A 24,897-nucleotide genomic window follows, 5' to 3' on the forward strand; every position below is an offset into this window, starting at 1 on the left:
TTAACATGCACAAAAAAGTCAAGCAGAACAAGAAAACAATTCTTTGAAAAATTACCTAGTCAAAGCATAGCCGCTGAACCCATCGATCAACACATGTGGTTCTTAAGTTCCAATACACCCACGAAAACGAGGCTCCCTGCCGCTAACCACTTTCTTCCAAGTGACCAACAATGGGCTGTGAAAGTGTGAAGCACGTTATATAAATTTCTAAGAAAACCCACAACAGAAGATATAAATTTAAAAGAGACACAAATTCAGCAAAACCCATTGAGTTTATGAGTTAGAGTTTGAAGTTAAAAACCAATCCCTTAAGGAACCGATTAAAACTAAAAAGGTATTATTTTTTTCGGACAATAGTTGAAACAAAGACAAGCAATTTAAAAGTCAAAGCATCAAGTATTAATACTATCTTGTAGGAAAACCAGAAACTAATCAAAAATTTTAAAAATGATTAGTTCCTTACTGTTGGTCGTCTTGAAAAGCTGGTACATGAACTGCTTCACTGTTGCGACTCTTTTTGTCATTGGATTCATTTGGCCTTCACATCTTTTCTCGTGTCTTTCATGTCTCCTCACGTGCTTTCCATGTCTCTTCTCTTCTCGTGTCCCCTTCTTTCGGCTTTCATCTTCACTTACTGGGATGGTGATTTTTGCAATGTTTCATTCACTGATTCAGTGGGAACCTCTTTTTGACTGGGTGGAAGAGAGCTTGATTCTTCCAAAATGCCTATCAGAGGTCTGTAATTAACAGAGAAATAACATCAGCGAAAACATGGTGAGATAAACCTGATTATTAGATGTTGATTTAAACGCCGATCACAATTTTAAGTACTAAGCGACTACTCATATGTATAAAGATATCATGTGTTGGTACGAAAATTTCATGGGCCACTATTATGTTATCAGTCATCTGACTTCCAGGAATGAAGGCAGATGGACTAATAGAAATCAATCTACCGAAGAAAGGTCTCAGTCTATTAGCAATTACCATAGCCACAATCTTATACATAGTATTGCTTAAGCTAATTGGTCTGCAGTCAGATGCGGATTTGGTAGTGTTGATTTTGGAAATAAGAGTTTACATATCAGCTGATAGTTTTAGTCACAAAAGCATGTTGAACCCAAGTGACTATTTCATCTTTAAGGCTTAAGCAAATCCCAGTGGGTTTGATAAAACCCCGGTGGGAAACCATCAGGGACAGGAGCCGCCCACGGACTCATCTGGAATAAGGCAGTTTTTATCTCATCCGCTAGAGGTAAAACATTTAGATTACCATTTTAAGAAGACCAAATAACATGCTTAATAATTTCATGAAAAACATTAGCATAAGAATGAGGAATAGAAGTCACAATATCTTTGAAATGCTTAGTAATAAGAGCAGTGATCTGTTCCTGGCCTTCATTCCAGAAGCCATCGGGTCCTCTAACAGTTGCTAATAGAGTTGATTCTACTTCTTCGAGATGCACATTGATGACAATACCTAGAATTTTCATCAAGTTTTTTATCCATTTATCCTTGGACATGTGCTGCCAATAGATATATTCAATTTCACACATGATGCAAGTTCATCCTGAAGGGAAGCTATTCTATGATTCCACTAAAGAGAATGCGGCTTCATATTTTCCTGACCTATGTTGCTTAGCAGATTAACAACGTTTCTGAAAATATTACCAAATTCATGCTTATTACACATTTGGAGGCCAAATTTCAAATTATTAAGAGTGAGATCCAGATTAGAGTGTTGCTCCTTACTACTTACCAATGATTTTTTCAACAGTACTACTATATATATTGTTCGGTATTGAGAAGTATCGAAGATCCGCAAGATATTTAAAAAGTATCATATATATATATATATATATATATATATATATATATACTAGAGAATGATTGTTTTCTAAGCACAAATTAATTTATTTTAAGCCGGGCATTGATTATTTTCTAAGCACAAATTAATTTATTGATATGTTATCATTCATTTGGCATTTGAATTTCGTATGATTTTTACATGTATTTTTGAAATTCAGATTAATTAAATATAACTACGTATCAGATGTGACGATAAATACTCAAAATTAATGTGTAATACAAATGGGATTTTCTTTTAATCCTCCCAAATAAGTATTTTTTCCAAATTTGACGTCTTAGAGGCAATAAGCAGTAATCTGTGTTTTAATCGATATTGCGATGATGTTGCCTTTCGTATGAACAGTGGCATCTACAGGCCAGCATATGAGAATGGCGATCTCCTGTTGACGTTACTGGACGGAGGGAATAGTTAGCAAGGCATGTTGATGGAAGTTTGATCTCCATCATCAATTACACCCCTATACAACTCAACACTTCTGTTATTTTTATGGCATCTACATCCACTGTACAAATAGGGCTTCCACAGAGTGCAAAGTAAAATCATGAGTGAGAAATTTTAACCTAGTAAATTACATGTGATTTCCCGTACCGGTAGAGAATTTAGCCTTGAATTAGATACTCTCAATCACCAATGTATAATCAATTAGTGTCCACACCACCAACCATATATCTTTTTCCGGGCGATTTTGCATAGTTATGTAACCATACTTCTCTAAGTGAAAGTCTGACCACCTAGATAGGTTATCCTTCTGATTTATATTTGACTTGGCAGGTCAAAAACAATCCCGGACACAGTTTGGATGACAGTGTCTCAACTTGTCATGGCTACAGCCTACCTCCTATTTGCATCAGCTTTGAAGCATTACTTGGAGTATGTTATGGGGTTCAGTTTTCTGTCTTGGTCCTTGCCGCCTCTGAACTTTTTGGATTGAAACATTTTGGTGTCATATACAATTTCATGTTGCTCAGAAATCCTCTAGGTGCAGTTATCTTATCAGGGGGTTTAGCTGGTTATTCATATGATAAGGAAGTAGAAAAGCAGCAGCCTCAAATTTACAATTTTTCTTACATTTTTTCTCATATTCATGGAGCTTTACAGCGGGTATTCACATTCCACTGTAAAACTGAGTTCTTACTCCATATCAATAACTTAAGAGGACTTTAGTATACAACATGAATATAAACATGGAAGTAAGACTGGGTATGTTTAAATGCACTTTTATGAATATATCATATTACATTTATTACTATGTGTAGGGCTGCTAGGTATTTACCTGCGCTCAATTTGCCTATTCTTGGAAATTACTTGCAATACATTTCTGCGTCGCATGCCGATCGTGGGGAGGCTGTGCCGCATTGGTTGAACTCAGTGAGCACTTTCCTGTAGATGACACAAATGGACGTTAGGTAACAATTTATTGAAGTAGATCAAATGGTGGTGGTTGAGATGATCATTTTTCCACCCGTTGATATTATTATCAATGGTTGCGGGAAGTAGATCCTCCTGAAATGTAAATACTCTAAAATACTTGCACATTGATTATGTTCGTATCTCTTTAGAGAAATGTAAATACTCTAATACCAACTGAAATGTAAATACTCTAATACCAACTGAGCATCTCAGTTGGTATTATATCTGTCGTTACCTGATTTGTTCTTCGTTGTGGTCACTCATGGAATTCCTCCACGAATCTGATGTCCAATCACTTTGTTGAATTCAAACTGTGCAGTTCAAGTCAGTATTCTTACTCGATTGGATTCAATTTATAAGATTAGAAAAGGAAATAAGTTAACAATGTAACTGCATCAAAGTTCAGATTTGCTCAGAATCTCAGCACCAACGGTTTGTATATGAATCTTATTCTAGGGTTTATATCAAAGATAAGGAATAAAGTTGAGGTGCAAGATAAGGAGAAGAAGATGAACCTTACTATTACTTTTTCAACCATCAGCAAGGCAACCTGTCGCTTTGAAGCTTTGAATCTCTTCACCCATATATTTTACTCCCTTGATGAAAGTGTTATTGTAAATATAATTAGATCCTATAACCAAGAACAAAGAAACATCAAGCTGCAAGAAGAAACACTAACGATAGATCTTTCTGGAAAACTGATGGTATATATCGCCAACACCTTATTGGTGATTTGCAATTAACCATATCCTTGTCCTAGTATTCGCACACACGAAGTCCTCTCCAATATATCAACCCACTCTATTTTTCATGATTATAATTTTACCGTCATTATCTACCTAACTCTTTACAGGCTCCTCACCTTCCAACCTTTAAAATAATAGTTAGTGACCTACAATATAGTGGAGTTTCAGGTTGTGCGTCATGGCTGCAAACTTAAAAGATTCATCAACATCACAGGTCTACAATTAAACCATTCTTAATGGAACTTATCTGAAATAGGATATATAGAACTATAATTTCACGCACATGGTAGGACATGTTTCGCCAACTATTAAAGAGCCAATAAAATTAAGAAAAAATATTACTGTGCGATAACCACAGAACAATGTTCTATTTTAATATTCCAGATCGTAACTCAAACAAATCTTGGTTCACCATATTCATATTAAATAATGATATTGAATGAATACCAATATATGCTATTCGAGACGTATATCAAAGTAATACCTAACAGTCAATCCCATGAAGAATCCAAAGATGTTGAATGGAAGGTGATCCCAGTTCGGAGCTGCCTCTGGATATCTTGGAAAGATATGGCGTTAGCTCCACTTTATCATTCACTACCAATGACATTAGAATAATTATAGCCTCTGCAGTCAAGTATGCGCGAAATTAACTAATGAGATATATAAGTAATTAATTCAATATTATGCATAGTTTTGACTGCGAATCTACTTCTTCCTTTCCAAAACCCTAGTCCCGGAGTATATCTATACCCGCAGCTCCACTGTCCATCCTAAGTTCTCGAAAGTTACTCGGTCTTTTATTTAGGAATGTCAAGACAACATTGGTACACTAAAGTCTTGATGTCAGGGGAACAAAATACTTTAATTTTGTTCAAGTATTTTGGTTTCCTAACACTTCTCCGTGTTGACCCACACAATCGACAAATATAGAAGGTAATGGCATTGGTCTGGCAGAGCACACATCGACAATGATAGATAAGAGAAGATTGGTCTATTTACTAAAATTTCATAAGCAGTGTCTATTTACTAAAATTTCATAAGCAGTGGTCAACGAATCCCTTACTTCAGAGACGAAGCCGAATTACCTCCAGTTGGAAAAAAATTTATAAGATGCTCCATGAATAGTCATGCATTCTACTTTATATAAGGCTTCTGCATCTTCTTTCACATCTAGGATCAAACAATTCAAGCTTCCTTGGAAATATCTTTGATTTGCTCCACCTGAATCCAAGAAACAACACTAATGTCAAATCATAGAAGGTTAATAATTTAAACCTGGAAAACAAATACCAAAAACACTCCATCTAAGACCAAGAGTACTGATATCGGTTTACTGAAATCACTTGATAGTTACTGATACAAAGAGAGAGCATATGTATAATCACATATCTCAATTATGAGTCAATTTACACACAAAAAAATGAAGCAACATTAATAACTCAATTATGAGTCAATTTAATCGATTTAGTGTGCTTTTACAGAGACTAACATCAAACTTCCTCAGGCTGCAAAGATATGAGCGACTAATTCCACTGAGAGCAACATTCTATCTTTATAAGCTCTAGTATACGCAAGGTTTTCCAAGACACTTTCGCCAACCATTAAGAACGAACATTCAACCATTGACTATTATGTAAAGCCTAAGTTTTCCAACTTGCTTCATACATATATATACTGAAGTTACCTTTGCGTCAATGTACATTGATTTAACTCACTTTCATGTTAACATATACCGCGATATCCTTTTGAGAAAAATGTAATGCATCCTAAGCAGGATCAAAATCCTTATGACAATTACTACAAAGCAATCCCATATCGTTTTTTATACAAAGTTGCAATGAATCGATGACATGTTACACTTGGGCCAGCATTTATCAAATTCATGGTCATCCTAACATAAAATAAAGCACAACATGTAGCAAATGCGCCTGTATTCTGAAATTTTCACACTTACATTCATACACAATAGTGAATTTAACGTTCCAGTGATAAAGTAGAAACAAAATTATTCACTCAAACTCCATGTGGTTTCACTAATGATGCGCAAATGAATTTAAACAGTTTTGATTCGAATGAAATCATAAACATTAGATTATCTCAATTTGTCTCTCAATAGAGGTTTAGACAGTGAGAAAAACCTATTAATAAATTACCAAAAACTCCTGGCTTTTCTTAATGTATATACCACATTGAGTAGGATAGTTAGCGGAGCTGAAATTTAGATTCATGGGTTACGAACTTTCCTTTAACTTCAATTGTTGGATTCATGAGTTAGTCTTGGTATGAGCACAGCTAAAATTTGGTCTTCCTTTGGAATCAATTGTTTAGATCAGCAGTATATTTGAGCCCCTCATGGGGTATTTTAACACTAAACTTAAAACAAAATCGACTAAATATAGTGAAGCAAACTAAATGGGTATGAATACCTCCTCGTCAACGATAACCTCTTCCCATTTCCTTGTCACTCAAACTGTGACAGCATTTGACTTTCCTTCTTCCGCTGATCGCAAGCACTTGAAGTTTTCCTGTTTGGCTGAGAAGCCCACCTTTGGTGGGTTGCATTTGACCTGCGCTTCCATTTTGATGTCAATTGACCAATCTATGCCAACGAAAAACACATTCAATACTTGCATAATCACAATATAAAAGTAACATTAGGTAAATCATATCCAAAAATAACAAACATCCAAACTGAGAAGTTGGATTTTGGCTGAAATCATGAGAATCAAACTGGAATACCATACCTAATTCGATTAGGAATCCTGACCCCAAAAACTTCATCAGTAACAAACCTAATTACTAACAAAATTAACATGAAAAAAACAACAGGAAGTGAGAAAAAAAAAACAATTTTACCATGTTCAGAACATACTTTTGCTGCATAGCTAATGTCCATTATTTTTTTAACCAAATGAAACAAATCAAAAACACAAAAATAAGTGATATTGACAGGGGAAAATTTTCCATCAAACCCAATTAATCGAACACTATCAGGTTAAGCCAGAAAAAATTTATGGATTACTGAAGATTAGCTATGAAGCAAACACTATCAGATTAAGAAATAAAAAAACAACAGGGTTTTTTGATAGAACCAAAACTCCAACATCAACATTAGGTTTCCAACTCAGTAGTAAAAAATCATATAACGCAAAGCTGAAATTTTAAAAATCGAAAAATCTACTCATGCAAAGAAGAAATTCTCAATTATTTTGGGGAAAAGACTGAAAGTGCAGAGAGGAGGAACATACGTGTTGAAGAGGTTGAATTGATACTCCATTCGAACTGGATCAGACAATTTGCAGCGAAAAAGTGATTCAAAGCTGCCGGTTTTTTAAGAATTTAATCGCAAAAATTTGAGATGAGAAATTGATAACAGAAATCGGAAAGATGGATATGAGAAGGCCATGGATTGGTGATTTTTTTTCCTCCTTAAATTCGCCTTCTATTGAAGAGTAATCTTGAAATTGAAGGGTTCGGTTAGGGTTCGTCACCCGTTACAAATTGGAAGGTGGGGAGCAATGTAGTTAATATCCGATAACGGTTCATCTCGGCCGGGACCGATACACTGGTACGATTTTATATCAGGGATATTACCCTTGAAATATCGGTTCTACATTTAGAGACTATAATTTTATATTAAACATTTTCTCCACACATTTTCGGATAAGATATAATAGATAACATCAATTTTATCAAAAAAACAAAAGAGTAACTTTAGTATACTTGCTTCGAAAGCTACATGCACCTCTACTACCACCTGGAAGACTTTCTTCGCCAAAATTACCCTTAAACTTTATAAAAAACGACCAATACCGTCTCATATCGGGAAATGTAGGAAAATTTCGTATCGACCGATACGGCCGATATTTGACCGATACGGCCGATATTATCGGGCGAATATCGTATCCCCGATATCCTTCTTATCGTATCGTTCTGTGCCGATATCCGAAATATCCCCGATATATCGGCCGATATTGACTACATTGGTGGGGAGGAAGAAAAGGAAATAAATCCGTGAAAAAGTATTGTACTTATGACGCCCACCTGGCACATGAAGATGGATTGACGTTGGATCAAATCTAGAAAACTACACTGGGAAGGGAGTGAGAGATCACAACCGCTAGTTGATACAACAGATGTATCCCAGCCGTCCCGTGACACAACATACACTATTGTTGTGTAAGCAATGATATATATCATTTACCAATTTTGTATAATAACCTTTTTATATGTATACCACTAACATTAACTTTAGGGTCGGGTGTCCAACGGATGGTGATGTTCCATCGGCGTCCAACTCATCGAAACACTGATTTCAAAAGTTCACCCACGTCTAATCTGTCGAGAAACAAATTGGGTGTCCACCGCCAAAATGCAGATTGATTTGGGTAAAATCCGCGGGTCTAGGTGTTTTTGCTCACTCTACTATTTCCTCGAACTGAGCCTACACCAGAGTCAGATAGCCCATCAATTACAACTTTTTTTTGCTTTCACATCTGCATTGTTTGGCCCATCAACAAAAAAAAATCCCCTAACATCATTTTTTTCTTTTTCACCTTCATTGATATCCCCTATCAATATTGAGGGTGTTCTGAGCGGTATCATTCAAACCACCTCTTTAGTTTCAATAACCTTGATATTTTTTTCCAACCTGGTCTTGTTCTCCTATCTGTCAGTGTCACTGAAAAACCAACCACAACAGTTCCAATTGGTTGATCTTTCCTTCATCCGACCTACTGGAAGAATCTAATTTGTTATAAAAATATGGTTGGTAGATTATTTATGTAGTTACGAGCACCAAGGTCACAATCATCCCTTTGATGAATGAAGTTGAAGCAATGCCGACATGTTGCCTAAGGGAGACTATCGAAGAACATGTTGACATAAAGGACTTCATGGTCTTCCATGATAAATTCCAATCTTCTAACGAAAGGCCTTCTAACATCAATAACAACATGAGCTTTATAAAAGTTATCTACTAGACATGAAATGGTGAGAATATAACCCACCGGAGCTGCCATTTTTCTACCGACGTCTCCTTTAAGAACCAGGCCTCTACGTAATGTGAATCTAATACAGAAATCACAGGAGTTGAAATCCATAAGGTGAGGAAGAATTGATGGATCAACAATATGAAGAGAATAAAATTTTTCCATGAACCATGTTAGGTTTGAAGAATAGTTGTGGAGAAATCGCTAGCTTCTGAAAATTTGAAAGTTAAGATTTGTTGGTTTTTTATTTTTCTAAGTATAATGATACCAATTGGAGCCCAAGTATGATTGACGACATGAGGATCATCATTCTCAGTGATCCCCTTAAAAAATTTCCCAACCTAGTGGCATATTCTCCTATTCGGATATGAATGGCTACTCTTTATAGGAAATTAACATCATGTCTGAGATGAAAGTACTTGCAAACTGATAGGTGTCTTAAAGACCTTGATATTTATCTAATGCCTTCTTTGCGAGTTTTCTTGTAAATTTATGTATTTTATGTTTGCTTTCGAGTGTTATATGTACTTTGGAATCATTATATGAGAAAAATAAAAAGACCACGTCCATTTGGAGTGTGAGGGACAATAAGGTTATTTCACAGGGAAGTTATATTTCGAGCCAAGCTAATGATGAGAGTCGGTCACCTACTTACTACATTACTTATGGGTTGTCATCAGGTGGTCTGTATTTGTTGGTGGTGTTAGAGCATTGCTCGGTCGAACTCGCATGCGTTGCTATCTCAAGCATGTTTGTCAATGTTAGTGATCAAAACGATAAGTTTTGATTTCTAGCCTATTTATAGATGTCTCGGACTAGGACATAGATAGTGTAGTTGAGCTTAGATCTCTCGGCGTTCATCTCTTGAAGACGAAGAACTACTAAGGGGAACTTCTTCGACAAAAGGTATGTGGAGACTTGAACTCATCTATCACTTGGAAAGTCTATTTCTACTATCTCCTATATTGATACATAAGTCATGTTACGATATAGCTTTCTCTATACACATTTCAGATTTTGAGCTGAGTATATCTCGCTTACATATTTCTCGAAATATGTGTTGTTAAGCTTTCGCTTCGACCAAGTTCATCTTATATCATGAAAAAAATTCCGAGTAACATCTTATATGGTTTGTGTGATACAATCATTTGATGTAGGCTTGGAATGTTTCAATAATGATTATTTCAATATCTTGAAAATTGCTTTGATGCAAATAGTGTGCGAAAACGGCTATTGACATTATAGAAAAATGTTTCATTGATTGAAATAAAGAGTTGAGAATGTAACCATCTTTGGATATAAGCATATATAGTGTGTTTGCATATTAGTGTATAAATCCATAAACCGGGAACCAAGAGTATGCATATATCTGTATAAGAAATTGGTGAAGGAGACAAGATAAGTATGCGTACCCGTATGCATACTAGCGGAAGCTTTCGAACCGAAAATATCTGCTGGGTTTGGGAATTATATACTCCTAAACTAGTCAGCTTAAGTATGCTAGCATAAGTTTTTGAACCGAAAATTTCTGATGAGGTTTGAAACTTAACAAACTCAAATCTGGTTGCTTAAGTACGCATACCCATACATATACTTAAGTTGGTTACTTTGTGAAATCGGTCAGTTTATGGACTTAAATATTTAAATCATAAGGAATGCAATCTTTGCAAACCGTGGCTATAATGTTCATGATTGATTCAAGTGAATCAAACCGATTTGGTTTCGATTGTGGTTTCTATACAATTGAACAACTCTTTAACTAGTTTCATTTGAGTCATTTGAACAAGTTATGGTTAAGATGAATAAGGTTGATATGAGAGTAATCATATGGCTAACCTCGGTTAACTATTTGTGAATCAATCTGGTGTAGACGTTTAGGTACGGTTACATAAACCTAAATGAGGGTACATTTCATTTGTGTGTAACAAGCTAAGTTTGATCTAACGGTTGAAAGATATTAGCTTGGTTGAATCAGGTTTTTCATCTAACGGTGAATATTGAATGCTTTGTTACCAAGGTAACTTGGATTGCAAATCCTGATTTGAAAACTATATAAAGGAGAACTCTAACAACTGAGAAACTTAATCCCCACACCTCCTGTGTGTTACTAGTTGCATAACTAGATTCGATTCTCCTTTAACCTTAGGTTTCTTCTCGAGACCCTGTAGGTTAACGACTTGAATGCTTCATTGGGATTGTGAAGCCAGACCCAACTATTATCTTTGTAGTTGTGTGATTCGATCTTGTTGTTTCTATCGTGTTGAGTGCAATTGAATTAATTGGCTCGAGATTTTATATCTCCGATAGGCAAGATAGAAAAGTAATCACAAAGAAACTTTGTCTCATCGTTTGTGATTCCACAATAACTTGTTTCTCTAGTCGATTAAGTTTATTGTGAGGTCACTGATAATACTAGGTTTTTCTTCGGGAATATAAGTCTGGGTTATCAATTGGTTCATGTTCACCTTGATTTATCAAAAGATGGAACAAAAACTTTTGGGTATTTCTGTGCGAGACAGATTTATACAATCCTATAGACTATTCTGTGTAGACAGATTTGTCTATCAAGTCTTCGACTTTGGGTCGTAGCAACTCTTAGTTGTGGGTGAAATCAGCTAAAGGAATCAAGTGCGTAGTATCCTGCTAGGATCAGAGACGTAAGGAGCGCAACTGTACCTTGAATCAATGTGAGATTGATTAGGGTTTCAACTACAGTCCAGTCCAAAGTTAATTGGTAGTAGGCTAGTGTCTGTAGCGGCTTAATACAGTGTGGTGTTCAATCTGGACTATGTCTCGGGGTTTTTCTGCATTTGCGGTTTCCTCGTTAACAAAACTATGGTGTATGTGTTATTTCTTTTCCGCATTGTATTTTTTTATCGTTGAAATATCACAGGTTGTGCGTTAAGATCAATCAATTAGAATATCCAACCTTGGGTTTTTATTTACATTGGTTGACACTTGAACATTGGTCTTTGGTACCGTTCAAGTTACTCCTCTTATATTCAATCAGGCTCGCAGATTTCTATTTGCTGATTGCGGATTGACTTAAGAGTTAGAGATATTAAACTCTTTGATATATTTAATCTAGATTGAGTCTGACTGTCTAGTTGATTCTCTAGAAAGTGTATTGGAGTAAGTCCTCTCAGATTGCCAAACTAATTGTTGGGTGTGGTTGTTAGACCCCCGCATTTTCAATTGGTATCAGAGCAGCCAAACACATTAAAGACCTCATAAGTCTGTGTTTGTAGCAATCTGATACAGACAAAAGTGTTATCTCAATAAATGCACCACCAGATCTAGGGATTCCATAATTCTCTTCCATGACTGATTTAATAAAATATGTAGAAGAAATTATGTCTAAACCTCCACCAGGTTTAAAATTCCTTGAAGTTTTTTCAGGACTTCAAAAGAAACTTGAAAGCTTATCTTCTGATGTTGATTCATCTCTCTGGAAAGAACAAGAGTCTCTTGACAGGCTAAATCAAGTTATGATGAATAATATTCATGTTGAGGTTGATGTTGATTTGCTAATCAGTGAGTGCAATACCCCTCCTCTGTGTAATCCAACTAGTTGTAACAAACTAAACGAATTACAAAAATAGTCTAAATCTCAGTTATCTGAGTTTATCACCTTAAAGCATGAATTGATTCAGTACTCAATTCCTGACACTTCCTATCAAGATAATAGTATTGTCTTCATTGAAGAAGCAAGGATGTCTCTTTTCACCAAAATAGTTTCCCTTTGCAATGATAAAAATTATCCGCAAAAATTGTTTCTCATAAGGTTGAAAATAAGAAATCAGAAAAACAATCCTTATTGTGCTCTCTGGATGTTCTTTTAAAAACCTATAGAAACAATTCCTTTGGTTTTCTCCAGTACTATAAGATGTAAGAGCTGCTGGAAGGAAACTCTTTCTTGGTGTCATGATGTGCATATATTTTGTTGGTCATTCTGACCCTACGAAAAAATTACTCTAGGAGATGGTTGTTGAGTTATTACTTCTATCTCTTTGTTTAGTGCCCTTCCAAATAGGTCCTAATTCGCACACGCGTGGTTCACACATGTTGAACTCTGTTCCCATACGGGTTTAAATCACGTTCCAGAAAAAATCTAACTGGTTCGTGGTCCACCGCCTGATACTTAAAAATAGAAGAGAACTCTCTTCGTTCACCTCGCCCCTCCTTCATCAGTTCTTGAGAGAAGAAGGAGAAACTCAAACAGTTCATAAACCTTTGGTCCCCAAAACCTCAATTTTCAACTATTTCGAGCGTTCTTGGTATCGTTGTTCTCACAAAAAGAAATCACACCACGTGTTGGTCTTTAATCCTCATTCCTTTGCGGTTTCAGAGTTCCACCATTTACATCAGTTCGTGTACCAAGTAAGTTCTTGAATCTCTCCTTGTGAATTGGTTCGTCACTATGAGTTCTAAGAAGAGACATAGTCGTGGTGAATGTTCGAATGCTCAATCCCGTGATGAATCTTTTTATGATCCAAGCTTGAGAATTAGGTTCGAAAACACTAAAGATCGTGAATATTATGTCGAGTATAGCACTAAGAAGCCTATTATGGAAAAGATCTATAATCCCGTTGAACTTAGAGTAGGGGGTCTTTTTAGGTTCTTTGAGAATCATGAATGGGGGATTATTCATCGTCCCATGGGTACCGCATACTTGGAAATGACATCCCAATTTTATGCAAACCTACATGAACCTGATTATGTAAATTGCACATTGAAGACCATTGTTGAAGGAAAATTGTTTGTTGTGGATCGGCAAGTCATTGTTAATCTCTTGGACTTGACTCGTATTGGTGACTTTCTCTTACCTCCTCCTGAGCACCTGAGACCCTCTCCAAATGTGCTCTGAAACTTCCTACTTGCAAGGGATGTCTCCTGGAGTAATGGAAAGATTAATGTTCATGATGCTGCGCTTTTACTCAGAGCTGCTGGAAAATTACTGGTAGCTAACTTGATGCCAAGTACAATTAACAGACAACTATGGACCAAGCCTCTTGTAGAACTGGTTTATTTTGTCGTTGAAGGGAGGAACATTGATTTTTATGGCCTCATTATTCGTCAGATGATAAGTGTCAGACAGATTTCAAGAAAGACTCCAGGGTTTCCTTGTCTTATTTCAATGATCTGCAGTCATTTTGGCATTATTTTTGTTGGGACCAATCTTGGTGGACCAAAATTCCTAACCATGAACAATATTGCAAAGATGTCCAGAGCTCCCGCAACACCCAACTTTGAACTCTCTCGTCTTCATCAAGATAATGTAGTCTTGAAGGAGCAGCTGGACTATGCTCAGACAGCTCACCCTGAACTGGCTGAGAAGTTTTATGAAATTGCAAGGGACTATTATGAGTTGAGTGATTAAATTTTGTTTTTTAATTATCTTTGCTGAACTTCTTATGTTGATGCTACCTTTAAAACTATTGTTTTAATTTTTGTAATGACGCTTATGTTTAGCCTTGAATGTTTTATCTTTCAATTAAATTCCTACATATATCAGATCCATAAGAAGTACAGTTTACATGTTCAAAAGTTATCTATATTATGACACTACAAAAGTTAAAGCCTTATATGTCATTATTTGATGGAAGAAAGGATAAAACTTTTGTGTACAAGGATTAAGCCTATTGTATTTCATTGTGCAAATAATGATGGAAAATAGGATGAATCCTTGTCTATTCCGCAGTATTTGGTCGATCTCCGATCCACATCTTTGTGCATATACTGTGTTGCTCCGAGGGTTTCTTGTGTTTGAGAATAAACGATTGAGTTGATCATTCTCTTATGATTAACTTAGTTGTTTCTCCGGAAGGTCCCTTATGTTTGAGCATGACCAACTAAATTAATCATTCTCTTTTGGTTATTTTAGTTGTTACTCCGTAAGTTCTCTTATGTCGAGCATGACCATTGAATTGATCACTTTTTGTGGTTAATTTGGTTGTGTATTCCAATTAAATTAATCGTGGGTTTTCTTGTGATTAATTTGGTTGTATTTTTCGATTGAACTAACCATGGATTCTCTTGTGGTTATTGCAATTGAATTGTTTTGGATTCAAATTCATGTTTTTCATGTGATTTGATTTTGTCCAAAAGAAATCCTTCTTTTCTTGTAAAAGAAAGGTCGCCTTTATTGTTCCTTCGGGGATGCCATTTTATGGGGGAGAGTTCATATTGAACTTGTGCTTAATTGCCAAATCTTTGTGGGGAGTGCGACTGTGAAATATTAGAGGTTATCTTGTATCTTTATTAACTCCTTGATGAATGCATTTAGCTTCGGCTTTATGATTGCATCTAAATAAGTTGGTATGATATTCTCTTTTAGTCATGAAGTATCTCCGTGAAAATTTCATGAGAATCCCACTAGTTTTCGTACCTTTGCCAATTTATATTGACAAAAGGGGGGAGAATTAATGTGTACTGTGATACTACAAATACATATGGTTTACGGATCATTATGTAAGGGGGGGTGGTTTTCATGTTGAGATAAAGTACTGACTAAGGGGGAGTGATGAATATCATCATAGTATTGTTGTCAAAGTTGTGATACTATTGAACTTCGATGATGTGTAATAATACTATGACATTGTACAACAATGATTGAGAGCATTTTGTTTTCTCATTGTTATAGCTACGGATCTTCAACAACTATGATGCTGAACTTACAACCTTTAGGATCATGGAGTACTTGGAAGTGATGAAGATTTCGAGTCGCGTTGAATATGCCAAGGAGATCAAGCATGTTGATGAAAAGCTACAATTTTTATCTATTTTGTAACCATATGTACAAAATCGACAAAGGGGGAGATTGTTAGAGCATTGCTCGGTCGAACTCGCATGCGCTGCTATCTCAAGCATGTTTGTCAATGTTAGTGATTAAAACTATAAGTCTTGATTTATAGCCTATTTATAGATGTCTCGAACTAGGATATAGATAGTGTAGTTGAGCTTAGATCTCTCGGCGTTCATCTATTGAAGACGAAGAACTACTAAGGGGAACTTATTCGACAAAAGTTATGTGGAGACTTGAACTTATCTATCACTTGGAAAGTCTATTTTTACTATCTCCTATAGTGAGACATAAGTCGTGTTACGATATAGTTTTCTCTATACACATTTGAAATTTCGAGCTGAGTATATCTCGCTAACATATTTCTCGAAATATGTGTTGGTAAGCTTTCGCTTCGACCAAGTTCATATTATATCATGATAAAATTTCCGAGTAACATCTTACATGGTTTCTGTAATACAATAATCTGATGTAGGCTTGGAATGTTTCGATAATGATTATTTCAATATCTTGAAAATTGCTTCAATACTAATAGTGTGTGAAAACGGATATTTTAATTAAAGAAGAATGTTTCAATGATTGAAATAAAGAGTTGAGGATGTAACCATCTTTGGGTATAAGCATATATAGTGTGTCCGCACATTAGTGTATAAATCCATAAACCGGGAGCCAAGAGTATGCATATGTGTGTATACAAAATTGGTGAAGGAGACAAGATAAGTATGCGTACCCGTATTCATACTGACGGAAGTTTTCGAACCGAAAATATCTGCTGGGTTTGGGGATTACAAACTCCTAAACTAGTCACATTAAGTATGCATAACCGTATGCATACTGGCGGAAGTTTTTGAACCGAAAATTTCTGCTGAGTTTGAAAGCTTAACAAACTCAAATCCGGTTGCTTAAGTACGCATACCCTTACGCATACTTAAGATGGTTAATTTGTCAAAATGGTCAGTTCATGGACTTAAACATTTAAATCATAAGGAATGCAATCTTTGCAAACCGTGGCTATAATATTCATGATTGATTCAAGTGAATCAAACCGATTTGGTTTTCATTGTGTTTTTCTATACAATTGAACAACTCTTTAACTAGCTTCATTTGAGTCATTTGAACTAGTTATGGTTAAGATGAATAAGGTTGATATGAGAGTAATCATATGGCTAACCTCGGTCAATTATTTGTGAACCTACCTGGTGTACACGTTTAGGTACTGTTACATAAACCTAATGAGGGTACATTTCATTTGTGTGTAACAAGCTAAGTTCGATCTAACGGTTGAAAGATATTAGCTTGGTTGAATCAGGTTTTTCATCTAATGGTGAATATTGAATGCTTTGTTACCAAGGTAACTTGGATTGCAAACCATGATTTGAAAACTATATAAAGGAGAACTCTACCAATTGGGAAACCTAATTCCCACACCTCCTGTGTGTTACTAGTTGCATAACTAGAGTCGATTCTCCTTTAACCTTAGGTTTCTTCTCGAGACCTTGTAGGTTAACGACTTGAATACTTCATTGGGACTGTGAAGCCAGACCCGACTATTATCTATGTAGTTGCGTGATCTGATCTTGATGTTTCTATCATATTGAGTGCAATTGAAATAATTGGCTCGAGATTTTATATCTCCGATAGGCAAGATAGAAAAGTAATCACAAACAAATTTCGCCTCATTGTTTGTGATTCCACAATAACTTGTTTCGCTAGTCGATTAAGTTTACTGTGAGGTTATTCATAATACTAGGTTGTTCTTCGGGAATATAAGTCCGGGTTATCAATTGGTTCCTGTTCACCTTAATTTATCAAAAGAACAAAAACTCTTGGGTATTTCAGTGGGAGACAGATTTATTCAATCCTATAGACTTTTCTGTGTGAGTCAGATTTGTCTATCAAGTCTCCGACTTTGGGTCGTAGCAATTCTTAGTTGTGGGTGAGATTAGCTAAGGGAATCAAGTGCGTAGTATACTGCTGGGATCAGAGACGTAAGGAGCGCAACTGTACCTTGATTAAGTGTGATATTGATTAGGGTTCAACTACAGTCCATTCCGAAGTTAATTAGTAGTAGGCTAGTGTATGAAGCGGCTTAATACAGTGTGGTGTTCAATCTGGACTAGGTCCCGAGGTTTTTCTGCATTTGCGATTTCCTCGTTAACAAAACTCTGGTGTCTGTGTTATTTCTTATCCGCATTATATTTCGTTATATAATTGAAATATCACAGGTTGTGCGTTAAGATCAATCAATTAGAATATCCGACCTTGGGTTGTTGATTTACATTGATTGACACCTGAACATTGGTCTTTGGTACCGTTCAAGTTACTCCTCTTATATTCAATCAGGATCGAAGATTTCTATTTTCTGATTGCGGATTGAATTAAGAATTAGAGATATTAAACTCTTTGATATACTTTAATCTAGATTGAATCTGACTGTCTAGTTGATTCTCTAGAAAGTGTATTTGGAGTAAGTCCTCTTATATTTCCAAACGAATTGTTGGGCGTGGTTGTTAGACCCCCGCATTTTCAGGTGGGAGCCTAGAGTAAACTTGGTGCCCCTTAATATGATGAGTGGGTATCTGTATCCATTTATATTACTACCAAAACCCTAGAATTTAGTGAAACTAATTTCTCAATCAATTCCTTATGGAATTCAGCAAATATAGAAAATTAGAAACGGTTGTTGTCTGTTTAGAGAAGTGGAGAGGTTCAGAGTTGTTGGTGACTTTTGATCGAGGTGTGAAAGAAGATGATGGAAATGGAAGATGGGTTGGATCTTATTTTGGGGAAGATATAATAATCTATGTGTGATGATGTTTAGATTGAGTTTGAGTTGTTTGTGTTTCAAATGAAGGAGAAGATGATTTTAATTGAAGGGGAGACAAAAAAGAATGAATTAGCAAATGGGTTGGCTTTGAACTCGAGTATGGTGAGTATGTTATTGATGATTCTAGAGAATCAGAATTGTGAATTTAAGGTTTATCTGAAACCGAAGTTAGGGTTCTGCTTGAGATCGATTCAATTACATTACAGGGAGTTTAAAGAGAAGAGAATAAGGAGATTGAAGAGATGATTTCAAGTTCAAGAATGCAAAGGAAGAGATAGGTGTGTGGTAATTAATAAGTTCGATAGCTGTTGTTGATTCAAGGATGAAGAAAATGAATAAAATAGATTTCAAGGGTTTCAAGTATGAGAAAAACACGAGAATGATATTTGTAGAATCAAGAGAAGGAAGACTAGTTGTTGGCACCAGTTTGCTGTAAAATTGAGGGTTCTATTATATGATCTCTTTTAATTTTATTCTAGGGTTTTCAACGTGATATATTTTATCTTTCTTCTTGTGATGAACTCCATCAACATGTGTAGCTAGAATTTTATTATTGTTTATGGATTAGTTGCATTTCACAATATATGTTTCTTTGATTGATGAATTAGTTTTGTCTCATATTTATCGTTCATGATTCTCCAAAAATATGGTTGTATGATTCATGTACTGCAACATAAGTTGAGTATTTGTTTTTTTAAGTTGCAACTTAGTAGAATTCATATTATCGAGCAATAATCCTTGAATACAAGTAGCATAAAATATGGTTATAGCTTGTAGTGATATGACCTTTGTTAAATCGTTTGCGCACTGTATTTGAATTGTATTGATTAGCCTTATTTAATGAATCTTATTGCTCCCCGGGGATTAAACTTGATTAGTGCTTTTACACGTTAGGTTGTTTCCTTGGTAGAATTCATATTTGTATATTTTAATGTGTTTGTTGATGAAATAAGGAAATTAGCGGGATAATATTGCGGTCAAGGTATTCTAGGGATTTTGATAATGAGAGATTAAATATCAATTCTAGTTATTAAGACGAGAACATGTTTGTCAATGAAAACGAAATCCTTGACGAATATTTTCTCATCCTTGATTTGCGTGCTTTATTTCTTTGTTTTTATTTTATTTTAGTTTATAAAAATCATAAAAGTTTCTTTTGTTTTACATAAGAAATTTAAACCTAAGACAATCCTAGACCTCTATGTGAGAACGATCATTTCTTTCCCTTGCAATATAATACATTTTGAGTAGTGAGAAAGTAATATTATTTTTTGACGCATACGACAGCGATCACCAAATTATCCGCAACTTTCAACAACCCCAAATCACCTATACGAACATCCTTCAAACAAAAACAAATTTTGAATATCTCATCAAAATCCTTAAAATTGTGTAACATTTAATGTGATTTTTTCCTACTTGGCTAGTAAAACAGCTCACATGGAGCAATAACTCAGCAGCCAGTACCCATCTAACTGAGTCAAGTGACTTAATTTCACAAGTTTAAATGTATAACATATTAACAGGTCACAGAAAACATACATATATACAAACAAACAGAGATGCAGAGAAAAAAAACGGATAAAACAAGCTGGCATTAACCAACGTGAGCAGAAGAATAGGAAATACCTCATTTAGTGCAAGTCGAAGAGACATGCTCACATTTCTAATCTCAATGTACGTCCTCAAAATTATTTTCATGCCTTTATGCATGAACCAATTTCTCCCTGGTAGTTCCCCAGTAGCAACCGCAATATGATGGTCCATTTGTTGCATCAAACTCGGAAGCAAGGGATAAAACAGGAGGTTCACAAGAAACTTGCAGGAGGCTCTCTTTTGCATCAGCGTTCTCCAACTGAATGGTCATAACTTTCCAAGTAAAAAAGGCTCGACAGAACTGCATAAACAAAGTATAGTTATCGTCATTCTCCTCGGAAATATGCTTCACAAGCTCTTACTCTTGTTATTGTATATTCCTCCTCTTTTCTGCACTTTCCTTTTCCTTCTTATGTTGTTGCTGTTTTGCCATGGATTTGCGACTGTTAAGATAATAAAGGTATGCAATTGAAGATGAAGAACATAATCGTTCAGATCTTGATTTATAAGCTGAAAAGAAGGAGAAAAATGAGAAGTTTGGGTTTACAGTTTGGAAGTTTTAAGTGTTGTTGCAAAGAACAAGGGTTTTTGTGGCTAAGAATTGGAGGTTTTTAGGGTTATGAAGAAGCTTTAGGTGAGTGATTGTTTCGAAGGGTTGGGTCATGGATTCAAAATCATAAAAAAAAGGATCAAAGTTGGTATTGCAGTCAGGAAGGACTGGTACAATTTGGTGGAGTTGAATTCAAATTCAGGGACTTAGAATGACAAGGAATGTTGGATGGTTACATTTGAGTTTAAGGGAGGGTCGTATCATGTTAGAGTGTAAGCTCAAACATGTTGGTGTCAGTAGTGTGATTGAAGAGTCTGTGAAAACAACTTGGAATACCTGCAAAGTGTGGCACACTTTGTAATAGTAATATAACAAGAAGAAGAGTTAGAGCTTGTGGTAGAAGCGGGATGAAAAGAAAGATTGTGAGAGAATCTTGATAAACAAAGAAGTGTGACGTATTAAGGTTTCGCAGCAATAGCGTGATTGGAATAGAGAAGATTCAACAACAAGGTTGTGAAATAAGAGAAGTAATTATCAGGAGGTGATAAGAGAGTGAAGATCAACAAAAGGAGGTTATAATACCCATGAGTTGAGAAAGAGACGTCACAAGGATGTGATCGTGAGAAATGAAGCAATCTCAGTGTGGGATTTGAATAGAGAAGTGAAGCAATTCCAGTGTGGAATTTGAAAAGTGAGATAGAGAAACAATGCTCAGTGAAGAAAGAAGAAGATGATCTATAATGTTCTGTAATGGAAATCCTGCGAGTGAAGTAGGTAAAAAAGTGAAAGATTGGAAATCATGCAAGTGAAGTAGGTAAAAAATTTGGTTTTGTGTTTTGTTAGCAAGTTGAATAGAGCACAACAATAGTGTTTCTAGATTGTTAAGGATTTGCTAAGAATATGTTGGTTTAAGGGAAGATGTTGTTAGTTCAAGTCCTAGACACATCCGAGTTTTCCCAAGATCTTTCATCTCAAATTTGGATTTCAAATAGCTTGCGGTTTCTCTTATTTCATCAAGAGTACCTACTATGTTCATGTCGTCGACATAGACATCTATAATTGCAAATCCGGAACTTGTTTTCTTTATAAACACGCAGGGGCACAATTCATTATTTGTATATCCCTTTCCAATCAAATAATCACTTAGACGGGTATACCACATCCGTTCGGATTGCTTTAATCCGTAAATTGGGCGTTTCAACTGTATTGCAAACGCACTCCGTGGTTTAGAGTTACTTGATTTGGGTAATGGAAGTCCATCTGGAACTTTCATGAATATCTATGTATCAAGATCCCCATAGAGATATGCGGTAACCACATCCATAAGTTGCATTTCAAGTCCTTCTGAAACAACTAAGCTGACTAAGTAACGGAACGTGATGACGTCCATTACAGGAGAGTACGTTTCTTTGTAATCAATCCCAGGGCGTTGTGAGAAACCTTGCGCCACAAGGAGAGCCTTATATCTTATGAATTCGTTCTTCTCATTTCACTTTCTGACAAATACCCATTTATGTCCTACAGGCTTTACACCTGGTGGGGTTAGCACTACAGCACCAAATACCTATCTTTTTGCTAGTGAATTTAATTCAGCACGGATTGCATCTCTCCATTGAGGCCAATCTGCTCTCTTTTGGCATTCTGCAATAGAGCGTGGTTCGATATCATCGTGCTATATAATCTCTCGAGCAACAATATATGCGAATATATCATCAATATGCGTGGAGGATCTTTCCATCAACACGTATGAACTTTCACAATCCATAGAGATTTCTTTGTTATCTGGAATCAATTCAAACTTTGGGGCGTCCCCCAGTAATGATTCATGGACATAACTGTAATCAGAGACAACCTCATGAGATGGATTATCTGTATTGATGATATATGGATCATTTTGTGCCTTACTCGCCCTTTTCTTCCTTGGCTGAGTATCGATCGAACCAAGTGGTCTCCCCCTCTTCCTTTTGGGGGCCACAACCTCAGCTACACTTCCACCGAGTGCAACCTTGCTACATATATTTATGGTACCTTTTCCCTTATCGGGAATTTCTAACCTTGCAGGCACGTTTGCAGCTAGTATATGTGATCTCATCACTTTAGCGATATCAGTAAATGCATCAGGCATTGAATTTGCCACATTATGAAGATCGATAATTCTTTTCACTTCACTTTCACATTGTGGAATGCGGGGATCAAAATGAGACAATGTGGGAACACACCACGACAATTCCTGTCGTTCCCTTTGGAAGTCCTTTTCCATACCTCCCCCTAACGACGGGAAGGTTGTCTCATCAAAGTGACAATCCGCAAATCTAGCGGTAAAGAGATCGCCTGTCAAAGGTTCTAAGTAGCGGATAATTGTTGGGGATTCATATCCAACATAAATACCTACTTGTCTTTGTGGACCCATCTTAGTACGTTGTGGGGGCGTAATAGGCACGTATACGGCACAACCAAAAATGCGTAAATGTGAAATATCAGGCTCATATCCAGTTACCAACTGGTACGCAGAAAATGGTTGGACAGCAGTGGGTATAAAGCGAATAAGTAATGCTGCATGCAATATGGCGTATCCCCAGGCAGTAATAGGCAGGTTGGAACTCATAACCAATGCCCTAGCTATCATCTGTAACCTTTTGATGGTGGCTTCTGCGAGACCATTTTGAGTGTGCACATGGGGTACAGGATGCTCTACGTCAATTCCATTAGACATACAGAAATCATCAAATCCTTTAGATGTAAATTCTCCAGCATTATCAAGTCTGATAGACTTGATTGTATGATTAGGGTGGTGGGCCCTTAGTCGTATAATTTGTGCTAGGAGCTTTACAAATGCAGCATTTCTTGTGGACAATAACGCAACATGTGACCAACGGGTCGAAGCATCAACCAGAACCATAAAATACCTGAATGGTCCGCATTCTGGATGTTTAGGTCCACAAATATCACCTTGTATTCTTTGTAAAAATGGAATATTTTGTTTGGTATCTTTAGCAAAGGATGGTCTCGATCCTGTCTTTGCTAAAGAACAAGCTTTACAGAATGAGTGATGTGCCTTCGATAAGGACAACGAAGAATAATGAGACTGGCGGTGCTCTTCAATAACATTGGAAGACGAAGGTTGCGCTTCTCTTACTTTAGAAGGCATAAAATTTGCATCATTTACTTTAGAATGCACATTGTTACTCTGCATTGTAACAATCTTTTGTCCCATTTTCTTTTTCATTCGAAAGAAAGGATGTCCGTGTGAGTTCTTCAAAATACGGATCATCATATCACGACCTGGGTGTCGTAGTCGATCGTGCCAAAGCTTATATAAGTCACTGGACAACAGTTCATCGTTGGTAACAACATGGGATTCAATAATCCTAATAGTGGTGATGTACAATCCACTAGATTGACTCATTAGTTTCTCTAAGATACGCTTCCTTCTGCATTCACTAGAGGTTACGTATATGTAATCAATTCCATTTTCACAATGAGTTTCCAAGTGATAACCATTTGCACGGATATCCTTGAAACTCAACAAAGTGCGGTTAGCTCTTGGTGCATATAGAGCTTCTGTGACTTTAATCATTGTGCCGTTTGACAACAAAAATTGAGCAGTACCTCGCCCAATGATTACTTGTGATGATCCAATCATCGTGGTCACATATGTATTATAAGGAGTAAAATCAACAAATAATTGTCTATTTCGTAGGATAGTGTGGGTGGTAGCACTATCAGCTAGACATTCAATTTCTCCTTGAGACATTCCTACAAGTACATTAGGCAGGAAGGTTATAAAGGGAACAGTTTATCTCATTTTCTTTAGAGAAACCTGTTCTACTAGAATGGCATCCTTACCATTCTAATATACATGCTAAACAATATACAAATTATCATAAACTAAGTAAAATTCTATATAACATGATAGAAAACAAGTACTCATAGATAATCCATACGTATAACATAAAGATGCTAAGAACATGTTTAGCAACAACACCACCTACTCAAACCATTAAACAAACGGTAGACTAAGAAAACATAAATTACTTCAAAGCAAATAACAACCTATTAAAACAACATAGTCTAGCAAGCCATGAAACAAGAAACTAAAGGT

General features: G+C 36.1%; 1 long non-coding RNA gene across 7 annotated transcripts; it reads right to left on the bottom strand.

Annotated features, from left to right (window-relative positions):
• Positions 1–2,900: 2,900 nt before the first annotated feature.
• On the bottom strand, positions 2,901–7,510 carry LOC113308184. 7 transcript variants are annotated; one of them, XR_003339562.1, is made up of 7 exons: positions 7,278–7,510; positions 6,456–6,628; positions 5,115–5,250; positions 4,511–4,623; positions 3,796–3,911; positions 3,516–3,591; positions 2,901–3,250 (listed from the first exon to the last, which is right to left on the bottom strand). It is a non-coding gene; the product is annotated as an uncharacterized LOC113308184 (long non-coding RNA). The 7 variants fall into 7 exon arrangements; XR_003339559.1 differs by having other exon boundaries at positions 4,511–4,653; XR_003339563.1 differs by adding an exon at positions 6,774–6,828 and having other exon boundaries at positions 4,511–5,250; positions 6,456–6,596.
• Between the last annotated feature and the right edge of the window lie 17,387 nt (positions 7,511–24,897).

Source organism: Papaver somniferum, chromosome 9 (genome assembly GCF_003573695.1).
Source record: "Papaver somniferum cultivar HN1 chromosome 9, ASM357369v1, whole genome shotgun sequence".
Lineage (NCBI taxonomy): Eukaryota > Viridiplantae > Streptophyta > Magnoliopsida > Ranunculales > Papaveraceae > Papaver > Papaver somniferum.